Source organism: Lepidochelys kempii, chromosome 11, assembly GCF_965140285.1.
Source record: "Lepidochelys kempii isolate rLepKem1 chromosome 11, rLepKem1.hap1, whole genome shotgun sequence".
In the NCBI taxonomy this organism is placed as follows: Eukaryota; Metazoa; Chordata; order Testudines; family Cheloniidae; genus Lepidochelys; species Lepidochelys kempii.
The window spans coordinates 75,103,014-75,126,954 of NC_136390.1; the positions used below are offsets into that span (position 1 = coordinate 75,103,014).

Sequence of the window (23,941 nt, forward strand, 5' to 3'; positions counted from 1 at the left end):
GGACTGGATTCCCATTAATGGGAACGTGTTCGCCACATCTGCCACGGTCCAGCAGTTGCCAACTTCCCAGATTTAGAATCTTTATGCATATTCTTGCATTTTCCGGAAAACACGCTTCCTAAAAACTAATCTTTCCAGCTGTGAAGACATGTTAGGCCTGTAAGTCCATCTGAATGGAGTGCGAATTTAAAGCTTATACACTCATCAAGCTCAAGTACAGCCTCTGTTCTGAGTCTGGCACTCTTCTGCAGTATAAAGTACCTCGGTGTGATCCCAGTATTAACAGACTCCCACACAAAACCCCAAATCCTCTCAAATCAGTCTGGAAGCAGCCTTGCTAGCTCAAATCAGCAGGTATTATGGGCACGTTAACCAGGCAACACGAGTAAACTTTTGCAGCAGAGACACTGATTTGGGGGAAATTGGCTTTTATAACTATGCATATTGTTACGTGTGCCCCCCGTGGCAGATCAGTTTCAATCAGTTGCTCATAATTTAATATAAATAACTAACTACAAAACCAGAAAAAAGAAAAAGGAGGACTTGTGGCACCTTAGAGACGAACCAATTTATTTGAGCGTGAGCTTTTGTGAGCTACAGTTCACTTGCATCCGATGAAGTGAGCTGTAGCTCACGAAAGCTCATGCTCAAATAAATTGGTTCGTCTCTAAGGTGCCACAAGTCCTCCTTTTCTTTTTGTGGATACAGACTAACACGGCTGCTACTCTGAAACCAGTGTTGCCAACTCCTGTGTTTATATCACAAGTCTCGCAACGTTAAGTTCATTCATGCCCCAGCTTCTAGACTTATGTAAGCACGTGGGAATCTCAAATTTCAACACAAAGTTTCTAGCCATCATAATAGTGTGGAGGGAGGAAAAAAAGCCCGAAATTGTGTTCCAAGTGCACTCTAAAGACACAAGCCAGAAGGCAAATAAATCAATTTAAGAATCAATTTTTAAGCCCATCTCATACTTTGGGGGGGGGGGGGGGCTTGACTCCTGAATTTTGAAGGTTTGGGGTTAGCAGTGTTGCGAAAAATCACATGAATCCTGTGCTTCTAAACTCCGATACAAGGCAAACCACCATCTGGAATCAGCTTGTCGCCTCCAGCCCGGAACAATCAACTTGCAAGAACAAAGAGCAGACAGCCTGGGAGCAGGGGATGCTTGTTGGGAAATCAGAGACACAGGTGGGCTTGGAAACAACAGTGGTGCAGGCACTCCTTCAAAAGAAGCTAAAAAAAGAACAGGAAAAGCAACCCAATTTGTTTACCCACAGCATCCTGAATGGATGTGGGAAACAATGGATGCATCATAAGGAACTCCATCTCCTCCTCAGTGGGCTTGTCTGACCATTGCCAGTGGGAGACAAGAGGTGGCAGAATGGTAGAACAGACCACAGAGAGGGAGAAGGACGACAGACTGTCTGACATGCTGCTTCATACTCGGGGGAAAGTTCAGAAACAACAAACAATATCTTCCTCCCTGGAGAGAAAGGAAAATGTAGGGTGAAAGGAGAGGGAAATGCATGAACCCAAGTTAGATTTGAGCCATTTTCCCACAAATTTGGCGTTTGGTTTCATGGACAGTAATTTTTTTTCATAACACTGAAGTGAGTAACACATGATGTCACAGAACTTCTCCAGTAGGTGGTACCCAATTAAAAAGCAGCCCCGTTTTACAACTAAAGCAAACAGATTTCTGAATGCATCCGATGAAGTGAGCTGTAGCTCACAAAAGCTTCTGCTCAAATAAACTGGTTAGTCTCTAAGGTGTCACAAGTCCTCCTGTCCTTTTTGCGAATACAGACTAACACGGCTGCTACTCTGAAAGATTTCCAACAGCAGTTCGAGCTCCAGCCTGGTCAGTCTGTTTACCAAGGGCTGTGCTCTGTCTGGAACACTGTGCAGAACAGAGCCCTCTAGTGGTTAAACAATATATTGCAAAGAAACATGTTAGACCCATAATGCAGAACACAGACGCTACACACAACCAGGGACTGTTTAACAACCTGAAAATCAGTAATCAGACTACAGTGGGTATTGGGGATGTTCTCATTTTATTCCTCCCAAAAGCCCAAAGGGACCACAGGAATTACTTGAACACTTTACAAGTTTGCTTAATAACTGAGCTAGCGTCCGCATTAATGCTAGTTGGTTTGCAGCCCAAGCAAGTTAAAAAGTGCAGCACAGAGATGAGATGTTCAATCACAGTATTCAAATTCACACTCCCTCCTCAGTTTAACTGACTCTCACAAAAGCTTTTCACCCCTCCCCCGCAGTTTACTTTTGTTAGATTTCTCTTCATTTTCTCCAAGAGTCTGCATCCTGGACAGTTAAGGATAGATATCAGCCTTCAATTATTTTTAAAAGTAACTCGCAGGACCGTTACAGTTTGGCATCCATTTGCGCTGTCAATAACCAACGCAGAGGAAAAACAATCAATGCTCTTTAAGAAAATTACAACCTCGAGAGCGACAATGCTTTTCAAAAGGATATCTGTCTTCACATAGAACAGCTGTGACAAAACACATTTGCATTCCCAAAATACCAGGCTTAGGAGAAAACAGATTACAGAAATGAAAGCCTAAAGACAGCAAACTATTATGCGTATACAGGTGTACTGTGCTTTGAGATCCACCAATACTGGCCGTGGATATGCAGGGTCAGATCCTCAACCAGTGAGGATCGACACAGCTCCACTATAAGTCGGCATAACTCTAGCTTCCATCAGGTGAGGATCTGGCCCAACACCTTGTTATTACAGATTTCAAAGCAAACAGCGGTTTGCAACATATCAAGAGCTGGGTGAAATATTACTGACCCCGTTGATAATCCAGTGCCTGTATTCTTCCGCATGATTGCGGGGCATAAGATACTGTTGTGCTGGGGAAGTTATTGGCTGCCAGCAAGCATCTGATCTACTGGCAATCACAGCTCTCTCTGAAGCTGACGGGCATGCTAGCCACCACTCAGATAGATGGAAGAGACATTTCAGCTTCTTTATGAAGTAGAGCTCAAACACCAGATGCCATAGAATCAGAACCACAGAATATCATGGACGGAAGGGACCTCAGGAGGTCATCTAGTCCAAACCCCTGCTCAAAGCAGGGCCAATCCCCAGTTTTTGCCCCAGATCCCTAAATGGCCCTCTCAAGGATTGAACTCACACCCTGGGTTTAGCAGGCCAATGCTCAAACCACTGAGCTATCCATCTCCGAAGGTGCTGGACTGCAGGGGAAGGCCTGAGCAAGAACTAATTCAGGAAAATAGGAGAGGTTTTCCTGGGACCGAGTCATTGATTGGTTCAGCTGCACGTGCATCAGAAGCAGCAAGGAACCAGAAAGCCAAGGGAAGCAAGCAGACTGAGAGAGCCCTATGACTAAGCCAAGAGCTTCTTTGGGCAGAGGACTGCCTGCAAAACAGGCTTGGATTTTGGAACAAGGAGATTGCCCGCTGTTTGTTCCTTTGTGTGCAATCTGCATAAACAAACAGAACTGTGTCAAAGAATACTGACTTATATTACCAATTTTCTCAGCCTAATGAAAACAACCAGGCCAGGCCCCGAATAACCTCAAACTCCTGCAAGGTTGAAGGATGCCCTCTGAGGCACAATAAGCTCACTCACAGACAGAGCTTCTGGCCAAGGCTGCTCTTGACAGAGATGGGATAGGGGCAAAATAGTCTCTCACCTGGAGAGTCTGAGGCATGTCCTAAAGACCATGCCTTTAATACCACAGGATTTTTCTGACAGTAACAAGGTAGCGTTTCTGAATAGGTTTCCCATTCCACCACCTGGAGGGAAGAGGGAAGCATGTGAAATAAGCACGACAGATTAAAATATCTCTGTAAAAAGAAGTTTATGAAACTTTGCCAGTCCACTTTCCCAAATTCCGCCATCCAAACTACACAATCTGTAAGTCTAGCCCCAGACCATCTACCCGGCTGACAACAAGAAGTGCATTATCAATTTATTATCAACAACCCATCCCCTTAAGAAAGGAGCAGCGGCAAAGAAAGCATCGATCCTTTCTCCGCCTACAGTCAAAAGATATTCTGGGCTGTTCTATAAATGGAGAGAGTGAGAGAGGTGCTGAAACAGTGTGAGAGTTGCTGAAACGTTGTCATTTTGCTAAACCTCACACACAAAATTCTGCATTTGTGTTCTGAGACACCATCCGAGATCAACTCATGCTGCTGATAACGCATGCCCATTATCAACCCTTGTTTGAGATATGAATAATATTGCTCCGGCTACCTTACCCAGACCTGAGGAAGAGCTCCATGAAGCTCAAAATCTTCTCCCTTCCACCAACAGAAGTTGCTCCAATAAAAATATTATTTCACCCACCTTGTGTCTCTCACCATCCTGGGACCAACGCGGCCAGAAGAGCAGCAAATAATATCTTTCTGAGTCGTTTAAAACCCTATTGATAGGGCAGGTTATGATGTGGCTGGCGGGATTTGAAAGGGACAGTTCCCACTGTATCCAGATGGAGCAATTGCAACGACCTGTACTTTCATCTGGGCCCTGCCGCCGACAGAGAGGAAATTTTAAAATTTGATAAATCACAGAAGTTATTTGTAGGTTTCCCCCCCTCACTATTAGCTGACTCAGTGGTTCTCATACTTTTGTATTGGTGACCCCTTTCACACAGCAAGCCTCTGAGAGTGACCCCCCCCAATTAAAAACCCACTTTTTTTTTTAAATATTGAACACTATTGTAAATGCTGGAGGCAAAGCAGGGTTTGGGGGTGGAGGCTGTCAGCTCATGACCCCCAGTTGACGGGAACCCACCAATGCAGGATTGAGACTAGACCAGATAACATAGGCCTTTCCCACATCAAATGGTCATGATTTGATTACTGAGGTAAACGCTACTGCCATGGGCTTGACTTTGCAGGATGGAGATGGAACATTCATAGATGCCCTAATTCCTTTGTACAGTAGGACAAGCTAATTCTGAACTCCTCGACAGAAGGTTGTTAAAGGACCTATACAATTTTAGCAGGTGGACAGGTCATCTAAAATTTTGGGGGTTATCAACACATCCCTTGTGCATATAGCAGCAAGAGAGTTGGTGTGGTAGGGACACACAGAGACCAGCAGGCACTGTATGTAGATTCTACAGTTAAGCGGGCAACACACATTTCCCTTGGTGTTGATGGTAAGAGACCAGGTAGGACCCCAGCCACTACAACTGAGGTCCTATCCTATTGGCAGCAATGGAGATGCTCCAACTCCTGGAACGGCGTCAAGAACAAAGCCACCGCCTCCGCCCCTTCCCCAAATCCCCGGCCCCGCCTCCTCCCCTGGGCGTGCCGCATTCCCCCCCCATTGCTTCCTGCGGCTCCCCCCTGCAGCCCTCCGCGCCGCCTGCTCCCCTGAACACGCCGCTGCTCCACTTCTCCCCCCTCCCCGTCAGGAAAGGGGGAGGCAGCGCGTTCAAGGGAGCAGAGGGGAGCGAGGGTGGGGGGGGAGTGCAGGAAGTAATGGGGGGGGGGAGAGGAACCCCTCTCCGCCCCAGCTCGCCTCCGCTCCACCACCGCCGCCTCCCCCGAGCGCCCCGCCGCTCGGCTTCCCCCCCCTCCCTCCCAGGCTTGCCGTGCAAACCCTGGGAGGGAGGTGGGGAGAGGCGGAGTGGCGGTGGCACATTTCGAGGGGCGGCATGGCAGGCGCCGGAATGCCGCCCCCAGAAATGGGCCGCCCCAAGCACCTGCTTGTTTTGCTGGTGCCTAGAGCCGGCCCTGGGCTTACTGATCTATTTTAAATAAAGAGACTGTAAATGAACAGAAAGCCACAGTGTGCAGTGAAAGACAAGGTAGTTACTTCTCCACATCACTCGTTGCAGGGTTCTTAAAATTACCTCATAAATAACTCTGCTAGAACCGCCCACGCCGGCGTCTGCCACTGGCAGGCAGCAGCTTGCTGAAGACACCTTTGGGAGAAAAGCATGCTTGCGCCTGGTCTGAAGTCCACTGACTTCACATCAGCCCCTCAATGCTGCTGTAAAACCAAAGGGCAGCTGAGGGTCTACACCAGCTGAGGACCTGGCCCCAACATCTTAGTGTTTATTGGGTACAAACTAGGAGAGACAGAGAGAGAGTGAGTATGTGTTGGCCCCAACATCTTAGTGTTTATTGGGTACAAACTGGGGGGGGGGAAGAAGAGAGCGAGAGAGAGAGAATGTGTTGGCCCCAACATCTTAGTGTGTGTGTGTGTAAAATCCTCTGATGTTTGATGACTGTGGAAGCAGGGTGGGAACTGGTCTACAACCTTAAGCAGTATGTCCAGAAACAGTTTCAAATGTTGTTTTAAAATGTGTGTCACAGTAGGGTGGGGGTTGGAAGTGATCAGCATCAGGGACCCTAGAAATCAGTTTGCCACAAAAAAACATGGAATTTGCAGTTTGAGAGAGAACTGTTAGTTTTTACATTTTGGGCAAAAACTAACACATTTTACAGTGGAACCCCAATGATCCTATCTAAGTGGGACCAGATCGGATAATCAAAAACTCGGATAATCAGGAGAATGGACGGAGCTCGGGCTGTCGGTTTAAAATTGTAAATTTATCAATAAAACATTGTGGGTCAATTGATACAGAGATATATTGTGGCTAGGCCACTAAAGTTCAGGGTTTCATTTTAATGGTGGAATTACGCAGATTTTTATGTTTTTTTAAATCAGAATTTTGGGGGGTTTACCATGGAAAACTAGGATCCCTGATCATCATGATGTGAAATGTTAATAGTAGAACACCCAGTTTTTACAGGGCTGGCCCCTACTCCCCTGAGAGTTGTTCTCAGCCGCAGATCTTCAAGCAGCTTTACAAAGGAAGTCGCTCTCATGATCCTCCTTTTACAGCCAGGCAAAGAGGAGAACAGAGTGGGGAAGGTCAGACCGCCGGCCAGTGGGGGGAAGAGAAGGCAGGTCTCCCAGAGGCTGTCCAGTGCTCTAACCACTAAACCACGCTACACGAAAAGAGTCCAGCTTTAGCGACTTGTGTTAAAAGGCAGAAGAGTGAGAAACACGAACAAACGCACAGAGACGCTCTCCCCCTGTGCTGCGCCATCAGCTGCAGCGAGGCCTGGGCCCAACCTCGGTCACTCAGAGGGGGGAGAGAGAGAGGGAACGTTAAGGAAGCAAACTGCTTAACTGGAGGGGAGAGGTGTCCAATCATCATGAGACTTTGCATGTATATAGCAGCTTTGAAGGACAAATCTCCAAGCGCTTTTATAGATTAATTAAGCCCCTGTGCCCCACGAGGCAGAAGAAAGAATAACCAAAAGAAATTCGCACAACCACTGGCGATAGTTTCTCTTAACAGTGCAATTAGCTGCTATACAGTGCTGCACCCTCCCCTCTCATCGGAAAGGGGGCACGTCAGTGGTGGTAACATCCCCCCATTATAGAAAACAATGTGAAACCCCAACTACCGTGTGCAGAATTTTACTCCCAATGAATTCAAGGAAGCAAGCATGAGGCTCATTCCCCCGGCTTAGCCCTCAGTTCTGTTTATACTGAGCACCCGGAAAAACACTCTGCTCTTTAATACTAGTCCCCCAAACAAAAAGTCTCTCTCTTTTCCACGGTGATAGGATGACTGTGAGCCAAGGACCCATTGATGCCAACTGGCAGAGGGTTCAGGGGTGCATCAGGGTTACAGGGATCCTCTTGGTCTGGTCTCTGTGTACTAGTTCATCAAAGGGGGTCATGGGAGGTCCCTCCTGAAAGCTCATGCCCTGACGCAGAAGGGTCTATTTACTCACAGGCCCCCAATACTTACTCGTGTTATGGTGGAAGGTGCGTTAAGCCATGTGAGCTGCGGGGTCCTCTGGGACTGATTGCAAACACAGGGCTGGGTTGCAACAGTAAGAGAGGGAGGCAGTAGGGTAAGTGAGGCCAGCAGAGGAACAGAGCTCCTTGTGGCATAGAACTGACTGGAGAAGAGAGCTTGGAAACTGTGTAAAGAAACTGCCGGTTCTTTGTTCCTACTGTGTTCAGGCAAACAGGACTTTGATTCAGTCCTGTTTCTTTACAATGAATGTACACAAAGTACCACTTGCCTCAACCTCAGGGCTGGCCAAAATTCAGGATTTTCATTGTACCAGAAGTTTAGATTTTCCAAAATCTGTTTTTCAACAATTTTTTCCAAAACTTCCAGTAATGCCGAACCCTTTGTTGTAGAGACACCAAAACATTGTTTCTGAGATGAAATATGCAAAATTACATACTTGTCAGCTTAGCTGCTGCCACTTACTGAAAAGCAACAGCTGAAACTGACATAATCAGTTTCAGGGGAGCTGCTGCTGCCAGGGTCTGCGGCTCCAGGAGTCTGTAAGCCCTGGGGTCCCTGGCCAGTCTGCATGCGGGGCTGTCTTGGACCCTGGAAGCTGGATGCACTACCTTCAGGCAGCTCAGAGAGCCCCAGTTGATCTGGGTTCTCAGGTCTTCCAGGCTTCCCTGCTGTAGACCTGGGAGCAGAGCCCTGGCTTGACCCAGGGCTCCATGGGCTTTCAGGCTCTTGTCTTCAAGCAGGGAGTCAGGAACCTGGCATGGTGGGGCTACCCAGAAGTCCTGGACAGTGATAGGGCTTCTAGTTGCCCCAATCTGCAGCAGGTAGACAGGCTAACCTGACAGCCCCTGCTCCCGTCATGGCTGCCAGGCTCCATGGCTGGACCCCAGGGTAGCCCAAATGGTGGGACTGTCTCAGATTTGCAGACCCTGGAACCTGGGGTCCCCAGCAGGCCATAAGGAATCCAGCACGCTTCCAATGGACGCTACCTGCCTGAGTTTTGTTGAAACTGTAACGGAGTCAAGAACACATTTCGTTTCCTCAGATCAGTGTTTTTTCCAACCAGTTCAATCTATTTCTCATCCTAAACAACCTAGCAAGGCCCTCACTGGCTAACTGCTTCGGCCATAAAGGACAACACCTAGAACCCTTTCAGTAACTTGTACTGCTCGGAGGTCCTCCTGACCTATGTAAATCGGAATACGAGTGCCCATCAAATATCACATCCCTTCGCCTTCCACGCTGCCCAAGGAAACGAAAGAGCTTTGTGAACACTACAAAATACCCAAACTGATTCCACCGTTAGCGTGGATATTAATGATCTTGTATCATGTCTCCTTGGGCATAATAAAGCATTCCATTTCTTGTATGACAAGTTCAATAATCCATCTGTGATTCACATACACATGTATGATCTCCTCCCCTGACTCCCACTATTTAGAAAGAGATAAAGATGTGCATTCTCTGATTACTCAACCACTGAAATCAAAGGCATGGAAGCAATCATTTTCAAAGAATGCACAGTCCTGGATTACAAACCAAAGTTGTAATTTGATCTTGAGGTTCGCTGCCATCTGTAAACTGGCTGCGCTGCACTTGTGGGGGGTATCGTGAGCAGAACGCATTGCCGAAATTAAAAAAATGTGTACAATAGATTCTTAGAGTTCTGAAACGATCGGTCAACCACACACCTCATTTGGAACTGGAAGTATACAATCAGGCAGCAGCAAAGAAAAAAAATACAGCACAGTATTGTGCTAAACGTAAACTACTAAAAAAACAAAGGGAAAGTTTTAATAAAAATATTTGATGAGGTAAGGAAACTTTCTGCGCTTGTTTCATTTAAATTAAGATGGTTGAAAGCAGCATTTTTCTTCTGCATAGTAAAGTTTCAAAACTGTATTAAGGTACTGTTCAGTTGTAAACTTTTGAAAGAACAACTCTAATGTTTTGTTCAGTTACGAACGACCTCCATTCCCGAGGGGCTCGTCACCCGGCGGTTCGACAGTACTAACTCTCAGATGACGCCGCGTACTGAGAGTGGCTAGAATTCTAGGAGATAAGCAACTGTGGCAGTATTCCACTGCACATTTTAATTTGGGGGGAGCGAGTTATACCTGGGATCCTTACAAACAAACTGATCTAGAACTACATTAGGCAAGAACTAGAATGGTTTGTCTTAATCAGCAACCGCCCTCCCTCTCCCAAACTAAATAATGGGCCAGGGGCAAGGTCTCCAGTGGATAGAGGCAGAAGCCAAAGCAGGGACTGCTGCACTGAGGGAGAGGAAATAAAGTAGGGTCCAGCCAAGGGCCGCCTGTCCCCCCAGCAACCCATGGACCCAGAACAGGGGCCACCCCATCCCTCACATTCTGGAGGATGCCCCACTGCCCCCACCCTGTGTGTTCGTGGGGGAGAAGTGTCAAGAGGAACCAGCCCGAGACTCCAGGGAATGGGAACAGCTGCAGAAGCAGCCAAGCAGGGACCTTCAGCCTTTGACTGGACTCTACCCTGTGCTGACTGTCTATCTGCACCAACACTCCTGCTCTCACTCCCTTCTGTTTTCTTTCCATGTAGCTGACCTCTTCCTAAGTAAACCCAAGCACCCCCCAAAATCCTGGCACTATCATGCTGTCTGCCACGATCCCACTGCTCACTCCACTCTGCAGAGGGGTTCTATCCCTTCACCACCCTGGGTCTGGCTCATCTGTTTGGCTGGTCAGACTGTGGGCTACTGTGTGTTTGAAAACGGCCTGGCACAGTGGGGCAACATTCTTGGTTGACCCTGAATTATGTTCATGACAGAGGGGCCTATTAACACCACTCAGCCTCCGCTGGGGTAAGCTTGGTTTAAATGGAGCTATGATAGTTTTCACCAACTAAGGATCTGCCCTTCGATGTTTGTCTACAAAGGATAAAGGGAGTGTGACGTTGCACTCTATATGATTTTATGAAAATATGCTAATGAGTGTGAATTTAATGTAACTGGAATATGCTCCATACAAAAGGTCTCTTGTAAGGTATTATTACAAAGCTTATAATCTACTGAGTCTGGTCATCCTATTTGTATAAATGTGTTACTCTTGTATCTGAAACTAGAAATATGAAACATAACCGCGAAGTCCTATTGTAGTTATGCAAAGTGTGGGCCATTAATGGTGGTTTGGAATCTTGATGGCTCCCATCAACCAGGACAATTGACTGTGGATGGCTCTGGTTGCAGGCAGGCCTTCCTATAAGTCAGGCTGGGAGGAATGAAGGCTTGGGGTCTCACAGGACATATGACCATGTCACCTGAACTGGAATCCATCTTTAACCTGGTGCTTTTCCATTGAGAAGGAGGGGTGGGAACCCAGAGAGGGACAAAGGATTCCCGCCTTGTGCAAAAGCTATATAAGGGGGTGGAACAGAACAAAGGAGGTGGCAGTCATGAGAAATCCCCTAGCTACCACCTGAGCTGGAACAACGGCTGAACCAGGGGAAAGAATTGTGCCCCGACTAGGAAGGCGTCCAGTCTGTGATAGAAGCTTATTGAAACATCTCTGAGGGTGAGATTTTTGTCTGCATTCAGTTTTCTTACTGTATTAGGCATAGACTTGCGTGTTTTGTTTTATTTTGTTTGGTAATTTCCTTTGTTCTGTCATTACTTGGAACCACTTGAATCCTACTTTTTGTATTTAATAGAATCACTTTTTACTTATTAATTAACCCAGAGTATGTATTAATACCTGGGGGGCAAACAGCTGTGCATCTCTCTCTCTAGCAGTGTTATAAAGGGTGAACAATCTATGAGTTTACCCTGTATAAGCTTTATACAGGATAAAATGGATTTCTGGGGGGTTTGGACCCCACTGGGAGCTGGGTATCTGAGTGTTGGAGACAGGAACACTTCTTAAGCTGTTTTCAGTTAAGCCTGCAGCTTCTGGGGGATATTGTTCAGACCTGGGTCTGTGTTTGTAACAGGTTAGCGTGTCTGGCTCAAACAAGGGAAGGTTCTGAAGTCACAAGCTGCCAGGGAAAACAGGCTCAGAGCTAGTCAGTTGGCAGTCCCGAGGGGGTTTCTGTGATCTGCCACAGGGAGGTCTAACGATTACATGAGAAGTTAAAAAAACGCAAAAAAAGGACCAAAAAAAATAAGAGTAAAATTTTAGAATTAGGTACTGAATGACCCAAACAAGAACAGGACAGAGTATTTCTGTATAGAACTTATTGATTTTATACCCTCTTCAGCTATACATTCAGCTTTCCCCGAGCGGCTTGCCACCTCATGGCTCTGAGACTGGGGTCCCACAGCGCTAGGCTCTGTGTGAACACACAGGGAGAGACAAGGTCCCTGGCCTGGACAGTTTGTAATCTACATTCAGCACTGCCAAAACTTGTAGTGATCCAAAGCGTTGCCATTTCAGGGGGCACGTAGTTCCAAGTTGTTTCTTTTCTTGCAGCTATTTTTATTAAACAGTATCTCTACACTTCAGCTTGTTTCGGCCGCCAATTTACATTGCACATGCCAGGCCAGTGCTTGGCTTGGAGGTAGTTTGATTTATAAGGCTGTGTTTATGTGTTTGTAAGAACAAACTGTTCTGCAGATTGCAAACAAACAGCGGATGAACATTGTAACCAAGTGCCTGAACAAAGTCAAGCAGGCAGCCACCACCCTTCTCAGCACATCAGAGAGAACATTGTTTTCCCCGTGAGACTCCCTTTTCCTCCGAGCAGGCTCAGTTCTAACAGCAGAGACAGCAGCACTGAACGCTGACCCACGCCTCAGCACCAACGGTGCAGCCCCAGAGGAGAGGACTAAAGAGGGTTTTAAGCTGTCTGGGGGCTGGACAGGCCCTTGATTTATTTCGCCAGCTGGGGGGCCCTATGTCATGACAGCCTCCTCTGGGCCGCCTGGATTCTCCACAGCAGCGGCCTCACCGTGACGCACCCCTTATCCAACACGCCCCTTTGGGCTGGAATTGGGGGGCAGGTGGGAGCAAAAGATGCAGCTGCCTTAGAGAGATCTTCTGCAGCACGTGTGCCGGGGAATCCTCCAGATACACGCCTTTCAGGGTCCCCTGTTCCCCACAAGAAGGTTGGAGCAGAGCTAGAGGGCCACAGGAGGAGTGTGGATCTCACCCTGGGGGTGAAGTTAGTCTCCCTAAAAGCAAATTCTACTCTGTCATCAGGTAACAGACTTCCTCTACTGACTGAGCCATATCCCCACCGGGGCTCAGGTCGGTTTAACAACGGTGCTCAGGCGTGAGCATCTGTGTCAGCCCTCAGCCCCACAGCTATGTCAACCTCATCTTTAAGTGGAGACCAGGCCCCACAGCACCATTTGTCCTCTTGTCTGCTCCTGGCGCAGTGAGGCTCTGGCCTGCCCCAACTCAGAGCAGACTGGAGACTTACTACCCAGCCCTTCTGCGGCTTTAGAAGCCATTCAATAATCCCAACTCTCTAGCTCTAGCCATAAAATCACCAAGCGCTCCCTTCCCCGCCATTAACCACCAGGAGCCATTTGTTTTCATAAAGGCACCTGCTTGGGAGCGCTGATCAAAATTAATATGTTCTCAGAAAAGTGTTGCATTTTTTGGCTTTTGCGTCTCACCCTTTCTGCCTTTCTGTCCTGCTTCTCCCCCCCTTTTTTAGGGGGGGGGGCAGGGGTTGTCTTCCCATTCTCTTCTTTGTTTGTTTAAAAAACATCTGAAAATTCTCCAAGGGAAGACTGTCAGGGGAGGAGGGAGCTACTTTTGGTCAAAAAGCTTTGAACAAAATAATTCAGCCAGCTCTTCCAATCATCCCTGTTTCCCACCCTCCCACTCACACAAACATTCCCACTGGAAGGTTAAGAGCCCCCCTCTGTAGCACCTCTTGTTATTTTTAAAAACACAGTAGCCTGAAAGCTGTGAATCGAGTTCTTACCCAAGTCATTTGATTTCTCCTTCTTTGCACACCCAGTCCTACATAATCCTTCCTTGTCTTCAGGAATCACTAATGAAATTAACACTCTTTTGCAGGCAACTATGAAACTAGTTCCAAGTTTTAAATTTAGAAAGCAGCAACACAGACAGGATGTGCGAATTACAGAGCTCATTTGCAAGCGTCAAAGAGAACTTGTGCAAGTGAGGAACAGCTACTAAATTCTGTGTTGCGATGCCAAATAGATAAGGAGTACAGTTTTTGAAAAGCATGTGACTGAGTAAGGAATCCAAGTCCCATTTGCATAAGGGAATCAATGAGACTTCGGGCCATGTCAGCTTGGGGAAGTGGAACTCAGGCCCTTTGGAAAGTTTTACCCAACATATCATTTTCCAAAAATATCACACGCTAAATTGCCATAAGGGATGAACCCCTACCTCCTCCCCTCAGCCCTCATGGAATGCCACTGACTTGAATGGGGGCCAGGATTTCACCCAAGATATTTTTGCTGTATGTAACACTGACACATAACCCTACCACATTCTACAGAAGACAGTCTAATGTATACTCCAGCCTCTGAGAAGTGCAGTAATGTGAGGTCAGTCTGTTTTAATCTTCTCCTCCCTTCTTGGATCTCAAAGAGCTGAGCCATTTATCTATAAAGGAGATACCGACTGGAATTCTTAAATTAGACGCATGAAAGAAACCTGCATTCACCTTTCATCATCTTAGCTTGTACAGTCTATTTTTGTTTCCTCAAGTCTTCTATATGGGCTGCAGATACCACATTCAAGAGCCGTGTTTGCTCTGACAAGCTCAAGTGACTTTAGCCGATAACCCATATTGCTAGGTATGTGTTTCACCCATCCCAGATGATGGATCATTACCACTAGCTTTTCCAGGCAGACAGGAATTCAGTTTGACTAAGAACAGTGAAACACCCCACCAAGGTAAGTACAAGGATGGGGTTATGAAATGAGCACAGGTGGACATGTCTCTGGCTTTGTTTAACAAGTAGCCTTGGTGACGCGGATCACAAAGGCCAAGAGGATTTGCACAAGTTTCAAATTCTCCATACCCAATTGGAAACCTCAGACTATTGACCTACATTAACATTCAAGTGGTGCCCAGACAACACAGCCAAAACCAGTAGCCCACTGTGCATACACACTGGAAGAGACAATTCCTTCCCCCAAGAAGTTTACAGTCTATACAGGCTCGACAGACAAACGGCGGGAGAAAAGCAGTATTATTTCCATTTTGCAGATGAGCAATTGTGGTACAGTGAGATGAAGTAACTTGCGCCAGATTGCACAGCAGGGCTAGTCACCATACCCAGCAAAATCCAGTGTCTTGACCGTAAGACCTTCCATTCCTTCATCATGGCAGTCAGGAAACACATCAATCAGATGTTCAGATCATAGGAAATAAGGGAAAGTAGCTCAGACAATGCAAGGAAGAGTTAGCCACGTGACTCGTGAGTTTTCAGCACGCCTCAGGTGGAACATTCACCCCTGCAGAGCACATACAGATTTGCAAAGCAAACTCCACATGCATCGGCTTGACTTTACGTAGACTATTTTGATTAAAATGAAGCAGCGTTAACCCCAATGTACTAGTACTCGCCTGCCCCCCCCCCCCCAGCAGAGATGGGAGACTACTCTGGACAGTAAAAAGAAGAGGTTACTCACGCTGTGCACTAGTCATGGTCCGAGATGTCTCTCTTCTGGGTGCTCCTTTTCAGGTGCCCAATGCGCCTTTGAGTGCAGACTTTCATTACCAGCATCCGTTCGGCTCACATGTTTGCCCTACACAACCTCAGGCCCCACACCGAGGCTCTACAGGGCTGCACAAGCAAACTACCCTCAGTTCCTTCACAGAGCCCCACAGAGGAAACTCTGAAGCAGAGGGGAAGGATGACTGGTAGTGGAGTGTGCAGAGGGGGACACTTCTGGAAGAACTCCAGTGGGTAACCTCTCCTTTGAGTAGTGTCCCTATGGATGCTCCTCTTCAGGTGACGCCCAAGCAGTTTCCCCGCAGAGAGGAGGGAGCATCATAAATCGAGTCCTGAACTGAAGACAAAACCGCGTTGCCAACTGCTGTATCAGCTCTAGAGGCAGAGACCAGAGCACAGTGCTGAAGAGAGTACGTATGTGAAACCATGTAGCGGCGCTGCAGATCTCAGAACCTGCAACGTCTTTCCACAAGGCCACAGATGTTGATTACCACATCGTAGGGTGAGCAAACGCCCCCAGGAGGAGGCTGAATGCTGGCAGCAGCATACCATGCAGCAGCATAGTGGGTACAGGGCACCTGGAACTCCAGAAAGCCTGCGACAAGGTCCCTCACCAAAGGCTCTTATGCAAAGGAAGCTGCCAGGGGATAAGAGGGAAGGTCCTCTCGTGGATCAGTAACTGGTTAAAAGTAGGGAACAAAGGGCAGGAATAAATGGTCAGTTTTCACAGTGGTAAGATTTAACTAGTGGGGTCCCCCAGGAGTTTGTACGGGGACCGGTCTTGTTCAACATGTTCATAAATGATCTGGAAAAAAGGGGTAACCAGTGTCATGGCAAAGTTTGCTGAGGATACATAAATTACTCAAGACAGTTAGGCCCAAAGCGGACGCGAAGAGTTACAAAGGGATCTCACAAAACTGGGTGACTGGGCGACACAATGGCAGATGAAATTCAATGTTGATAAATGCAAAGTAATGTATTTTAGAAAACATCGACAGTGATGGGGTCCAAATTAGCTGTTGCCACCTAAGAAAGGTCTTGGAGTCCTTGTGAATAGTTCTCCGAAAATATCCGCTCAATGTGCAGCAGCAGTCATAAAAGTTAACAGAATGTTAGGAACGATTAAAGAAAGGGAGAGATAAGACTACAAAAACCAACATAACGCCGCTCTATAAATCCACAGCACGTCCACACCCTGAATACTGCATGTAGATCTGGTTGCCCCTTCTAAAAATATATATATGACTAAGGGGATGGCACAGCTTTCATCTAAGAAGAGATGAAAAAGACTAGGACTGTTCAGCTTAGGAAAGAGACGACTGCGACAGTCCGTAAAATCATGAATGGGGTGGAGAAAGTGAGGGGAGGGTTATTTACCCCTTGAACACGAACCAAGGGTCACCCAATGAAATTAGTAGGCAGCAGGCTTAAAACTAACAAAGTACTTCTTCAAAACGCACACTCAACCTATGGGAACTCATTGCTGGGGGATGTTGTGAAGGCCAAAAGTATAACTTGGTTCAAAAAAGAATTAGATAAGTTGATGCAGAATAGGTCCATCAATAGCTATTAACCAAAATGGTCAGGGGTGGAACCCCATGTTCTGGATGTCCCTAAACTTCCGACTGCTAGAAGCTGGGCCTGGATGATGGGATGGATCACTCAATAAATTGCCCTGTTCTGTTCACTCCCTCTAAAGCACCTGCCACTGGCCACTATTAGAAGACAGGATACTGGTCTAGATGGACCACTGGCCTGACCCACTATGGCCAGTCTTATATTTTTATTAATACATACAGATCCACCTTGATACTGTTTGGGTGGAAACTGTGGAGCGTTTAGATCTATCTGCAATGGAAACAAGCAGTCTAGGAGACTTCTGAAGTCGTTTAGTCCTACCAGGTAAAAGCCCAACACCCGGGTGGAAGGCCAAATTCCAATCCCCCCGACCTAGTAAGGGAATTCTAGCTCTGTGATGGGGTGTACAAACCCCACACTGCAGAACAAGGGGTTCAGCAGCAGCTCTAGGCCCAGGCGGCCCCATGGGCTGCACCCGCAAAGCCTGCAGCCGCTGGAGCCGAGGCAGGCTCAAGGCAGATGCATTACAGCTCTAGTTGAGGCTGAGATGGCTGAGGAGGAACTGAGGGCGGTTCGCCTGACAGCTTTGGAACGGGGCAGGACGACGTGGAGGGCGCCTGTGCAGGTCGAACAGATACCACTAACATGCCTGTGATGGGAGGCGCATGGGCATGGAGAGCCCATAGTGGCGCTTCTCAAACAACCGTAGTGTCTCTCTCCCTTTCTCTCAAGGTTATGGCCAAGTAAGGTAGATTTGTGTTCTGCCTAAGCTGATTAGGTTTAAAAACCATAAACAAAGAAACATTTTGGGGAAACGGGGAAAATATTGGAGCCCAAGAGCCTCCTCTTCAAAAGAAAAAGGGGATGCATTTAAAATGAGGAACTAACAACAAATGCCAACAGTTTGAGATTGGTTGTATAAATGAAAGTCAGGAGAACGAAATCATGAACGGGGTTTATTTTTCCCCTTAACTTGCCTGGCTATTGTGGCAGTTTTGCAGCATTTAATTAGTCTTCAGTTAAAAGCAGAGAGAGTATTGGGCAATAGTTGCATCTATGTTAAAGGCTTGACTTCACTAGGTCGCTGGGGAGGAAGGTGTGTTCTCACCTCGAGCTGGTAAACTAGCATTAAAATCCTAGCAAAGACAAGGCAGTCTAGTTTTCACGCAGGTTGAACTAAAGACTACCAGAGTCAAAGGGTTACCTTAATCTAACTTCGGAGAAAAGTACCAACTGCCTTGTCTTCATTGGGATTTTCTCTCAAGTTAGTGAACTCCTGTTAAGACCACATCATTTTTGCAGTGAAGACAAAGCCTAAATGGTACAAATGAATGGGAAAACCCCAACCTGTTCATTCTTTCATCCTTTGTTCACAACACGCTTATTCTTGCAATGGAGCATCTACTCTGGACACAGATTATAACATCATGGCTACTTCTCTCTGCACCAGTGGAATGGAGTTCATCTTTTTTGCAGGGGAAGGGCAGGGGGAGAAATATGTTTATTTTTTTGGTTGGTTCCAACAGGTCAGTGGGAGGAGCCTTCAATAAAACAAATATGCCTTTTCCGGAGCAGTGGATCCACACTAAGACCCCAGAATTACAGCTTAGCAAAGTGCTACTGCCTTCCCCTTCTCTCCTTGCATACTTCCCCATTTGATTTTTGAAGCTGTGAAGCCCAGGATCTGTGACAGACAGGTGGGGCCACGCATCCATCAGAACTTAAGTGCTAGGTCAGTGTCTTCCTAATTTTATCAAACAATACTCCATCTTCTGCTGACTCTAAGCGGCTCACATATGAATACAGAAACTGCTGAGAGAGCCTACTTGTGTCCAGTTTGCTTTGCTGCCCTAAATATACATGAGGGTGTACCTTTTAAAGTCAAAATATGGTGCTCAGCTGCAGACTTGATGCTGCTGTAACCACTTAGTGTCTTATTTAAGCAATTCTTAATTTTTAAACACAATGTGATGATCCCTTTGCAAGGCTGGTTTTCTATTTATCGTTTCTCTTACTTAAAACTCAGTTAAAAGTTGGCTAGAAGTATTGGGAGATGAAAGTGCAAGGATAAAGAAGTACGGGAATGTAGAAAAGCGTGAAAACTTAGGCAATATACAGAGAAAAAAGTGAATAGTTTCATGGTTGGGAATTAATTTTCTAAAATACCATCATGACAATCTCAGGAATGCTCATTCTAGTCAATATTTTACTTAAAGACCGTTTGTGTTTTTATTTCAGTTTCCAGTTACAAAAATTCTCAAGGTAACACGACTAGTCACAGAAAGCTTAACAACCCGAAATTCAGTGAAATAAGTTTATAAAGGACCACATTTTCTAGATAGATGAGCTTTAGCTGTCAGTACCGTACTTCCAGAATTACCTGTGATTAGTTGGTCTCAAGAGTTTATCGTGTAACGGCCAGATTGCTATTCAAGCTAGACTTCGTGAAGTTCTGCCTACATCAACAAAATTTTCAAGCAAAAAAAGACAAACAAACAAACAAAAACCCCACACCTCATGTTCTGCGCTAAATAAAATACCAGTAACCGTTCTGTCACCTCCAAGTCTCTTTACAATGAAGAGGTAGGTTCTGTCTACATTCGGGTTCTTTAGGCCCAGTTTAACTGCACTGGTGCTTGTAGAGATGGTAACCGCCCCAGTGAATTACACTAGTGCAAACCTCACTTTGCACCAGCACGGCATGTCTGCATTAGGGGTTTGCACTCAGCCTAACTCACATGGATGTTGCGGCAGTCGTGCAGGCCCTGCATTAACTGCCAGGCCCCCATGAGACGCATATTCTGTACTTACTGGAGAAGCAAGGAAGCTGAAGCCAGTGACTCATGAAAGGTCAGAGTGGAAACCAACACTAGAACATGCCCCAGGTCACAAGACTGCTGTTAGCTAGAATACAGGTGGGGAATTTTCTACTAGCTCAAGGCTTCAAACAGAGTTTATGGAGACATGGAAGATTTAAGAAGTTTGCCTTTTACTCAAAAAAACCCAAAAACGTCAGTTGGAGATGTGTAAATTGGCCAATCTAGCAATGCCATTCTTCAATGGAAACAGGAGAGATGCTGTCTTTGTGGGAAGGAGATTACGCTGCATCTTCTTGTGATTTGAGGACTGCTGTCTACTCTAGAGCCAGGTCTCCACTAGTAAAGTAGGCTGGCATAACCACGTGTAGCCAGACAGCCGCCCCCCGCCCCCCAGACCAGCATTGCTGGAAACACAGGAGGAAGCCGGAACAGGGCACTTAACATATATTCCAGCACAGCCTTTGAAGCTGTGAAAGCACAGGTGTGCTGCTACAATGTGCCTCTGGGAACAGATACAAGGATTAAGCTCACAGCAGGCAGAGGCCCTGTGACAGACATGGCTCTTCGCCCCTACTAAATAGCGTGATGCACACACACCAACATCCTAGGTGGGAAAATATTTACCCTGATAAAAGAAATGTCCAGTAGTCGAAACTTATTGTTTCTCTCCCTTGCAAGTGTAAACTACTCTTGCGAAAGCTGGCGTCACCCCGACAGACCAGCCCCAATTTGGCATAAGAAAGGAGAAAGAGAATAAAGGAGTACAGAGGTATAAGTAGGGGACCTACAGCACCATGATTTTTGAGTGCTTTTCACTATCTATCTGCTGGTCAGATAAGTGACAGCCTCCCAAGGCTTCTGCATCTAAGAGGGTCCCTACGCCTTGTCCCTTATTCGTCTTTCCGCGGAATTGAGTGACCGATCCTGGCTTGGCACCGCTGGAATCGAGAGATGCAAGGAGGGTAAGAAGCACCCACACCTGATCTCCTATCTTTAGTGTACACATATTTTGAAATAGAGCTCTATACTTTGTTTTCTTTCTTTGGGATTGTGGCTTCAGTTTTGTAACTTGTTTGTGTGTGTAACATCTCTACATTTAAATAAGTAGGCACTAGCAATTTTGTAACCACATGATTAGAATCTAGCTTAATAAATTTTGGTAACCATTTATGCATAAGCCTGACTTGTTTTCTCTGGTTTACTGTAAAGCAGCCAACACAATTAAAGAACCTCAGCCATTTTGGCTCTAAAGCCTGGCCATTAGGTGAGAGTACTAAGAGCCTAGCGTTGAGTTGTGCCGCCTCCACGGGGCAAACTCTTGGGGGCACCTGTCAGTCAATCCTGGCTGCCCGCTGCGAAGGAGCTCTGAGCTCTAGCAGTTAAAGTCACGGGTGTGGAGAGGCTCTTAGTGCTGCCATCGGGGCACCTGTCAGTCAGTACTGACTGCCCGCTGCGAAGGAGCTCTGAGCTCTAGCAGTTAAAGTCACGGGTGGTTAGGACCTTGGGGCATCCGTCAGCCTAGCCCGGGCTGCCCGTCGCGAAGGGACAGTGCGTCCTAGCGGTTAAAGTCACGGATGGTATAAACGGGCATAGCTGGCACTTCACCAAACATCCTTGGCCGTCGGCTAACACCACGTCACTCCAGGGTGTGAAAAATCCACCCCCCTGAGCAACACAGTGAAATCAATTTAACTCCTGGAGTAGATAGCACTAAGTTGACACCTAGCTACCTCCTCTTGGGAAGGTGGAGTACCTACACCGATGGAAGAATCCCTCCTGTCGGCATAGGTAGCCTCTCCACTGAAGTCCTAGACCTGCCCTTGGTTTCATCCTTCAATTGTCAGTGGCAAACTCCACATCTTTAGTCTCGTAACTTTAAATCACACTCCTGGACCCCTAGACAGCTGCCACTATATTTAACAACTTATGCACAGCCTTAACCTTTGCTGGGGGGGGGGGGTGTAGGTGGGGGGGAAGCATCTGTACCATGTATAAAGACATTTGCAAAATTCAACTTTTTTAGGGAGAAAACTGATTTTAAACAGGGCTTTCCTTCAAAATCTTTGCTGGAAGAGACTGTTTGAAGGGCTGGATATAGGAAAGGAATCACAATAGGTTAAATCCTAGACTGATATCTACATTGCAACTTTGTCAAATCTAAATGCTTGTTTACAAGGGGACTAGAACAGAGTGTGAATTTAACGTGCTGTAGCTATTGAGGGAGTTACTCTGAAATAGCTAAAGTGGAATAGTTACAATGGAAATGCAATGCTTCCCCAGTTTCTCCAGGTAGACAAACCCTAAAACAAAGATTTTGAGGCCATCTTTATACATCAGATGGGAGCAATGAATAGAATGTGCTTTTCTTTCTTTTTTTTTTTTTTGAACTTTGCAGCTCATCTTTGATTTTGCAGGTAAGTACTAGATGGTCATGGTCAAGGGTTATATATCATTTAAAAACAATTTGTTGCTAACACTTTGATAACACAAAACAGATTTCTAAGTCATATATTCCACTCCATCCCTGCCCTTTTGTTGCAACCTCAGTTGCAATTCTAACTAGAGAAGAGATAAACAATAGCTTTTGCAGGGGTGCCAAGTTTCTTGTGTCTCAATGATTTCCAGAGCAAGTGGCACAGTTCACAGGTGAAAAGATTTGCTTTGCAAACCCAACCCAAGCTGTTAGACAAGCTAGATTTACTTCTGCCCCATGGATCCCTCACAACCACTGAAAAAATCCCACAGGCAAAATCCTGCCCTCAGCTATGCCCAGGGAATCTCACTTCCCTCAGACTCCACAGAGATGGGCTCAAAGAAGGGTCAGATAATCCCCTAGGCTGGTGGAAGAGGGAGCTCTTATTTACAAAATAAAGTGTGTGGATTTCCAACAGCAGTCTACGCCCTTGGCTGCATGAAGACATGAATGCTCTGCCAGAGGCTCCAGGTGTCTGTAACAGCCAGTCACAGCTGGCAAGGAGCCCAAAGACTCACTTCACACTTAGGTTTAGAATCATAGAATATCAGGATTGGAAGGGACCTCAGGAGGTCATCTAGTCCAACCCCCTGCTCAAAGCAGGACCAATCCCCAATTTTTTTTTTTGCCCCAGATCCCTACATGGCCCCCACATGGATTGAACTCACAACCCTGGGTTTAGCAGGCCAATGCTCAAACCACTGAGCTATCCCTTCCCTATGAGAGCTCCTGATTTTACCTGTCCTCCGGCAGTTTCACAGCTGAGGGGTGTTGGTGGTGGCTGGTGCTACACCGGCAGTTCATCTGGTCTGTCTTCCTGTCTGTTCTGGCCTTAAACTTTAGGACTCTGGTGTAAATCAGCATAGCTTCATAGACTTCAATGGCACTATCTTGTTTTACACCAGCTGACGATCTGGCACCTTAATCCCACCCAGCATTGCTAACACTCACGATATTGAGGTTCCACCTAAAACCCTCAGCTCCAGAGGCAGGTGATGATGAGACAAGGTGGGTGAGACAATATCTTGGATCCAACTTCTGCCAGGGAAAGAGACCAGCTTTCGAACTTGCAGAGCTCTTCTTCAGGTCTGGGTACAGTTTATTTATTTTCAATGAAAACTAAAAGTTCGGAGCACTCATGGCTGCAGAGAAAAGTTTGAAAATATGACTCAAGTGCACCTTTAAAAGGTTCAAAAAACTAGAATAGCCTCAAATTTATAACTTTTTAAAAACTCACGATTTTCAAGCCACTCTCGATTTTCTGGGCCTAACTCTTTAGCGCCTGTTTGGGGTTGGGAAGCCTGCCCCAATGAATCCTGACCACCCTACCTCTATGGTGTCTCCATGCCTGTACCCATCAATAAACAGGAACAACGGTAAATTCCCCACTTGGCAGCAGGAGCACCCAAACAATGGAATGACGACAGAAGGAGGGATAATGTGATGTTGGATACTGTCCCCTTAATGCTCAGATTTATAAAGCAGAAAAAAATATTTTCTCCTTCAAAGACATACAAAAACTTTTCTTAGAAGATGATGTTAAATGCAGGTTCTCTGTAGATATAACAGGCTAATATGAACTCCCATGCATCCAGCGATAAGGTTTCTGGAGCAGCTGGTAGGATAGAACAAAGGA

The 23,941-nt window shown here is 46.4% G+C and overlaps 1 protein-coding gene across 8 annotated transcripts in view; it reads right to left on the minus strand.

Moving 5' to 3' along the window:
• SH3BP4 (SH3 domain binding protein 4) overlaps window positions 1-23,941 on the minus strand; it is a 138,246-nt gene that overhangs the window by 55,585 nt on the left and 58,720 nt on the right. For 2 of the 8 annotated variants that reach the window (XM_073306875.1, XM_073306878.2), the window contains one exon: window positions 4,352-4,531. The exons of the other annotated variants lie outside the window; for them this stretch is intronic. The gene's annotated coding sequence lies outside the window, so the exon portion shown is untranslated. The remainder of the gene's footprint in view (window positions 1-4,351; window positions 4,532-23,941) is intronic. 8 annotated transcript variants of the gene reach the window in all.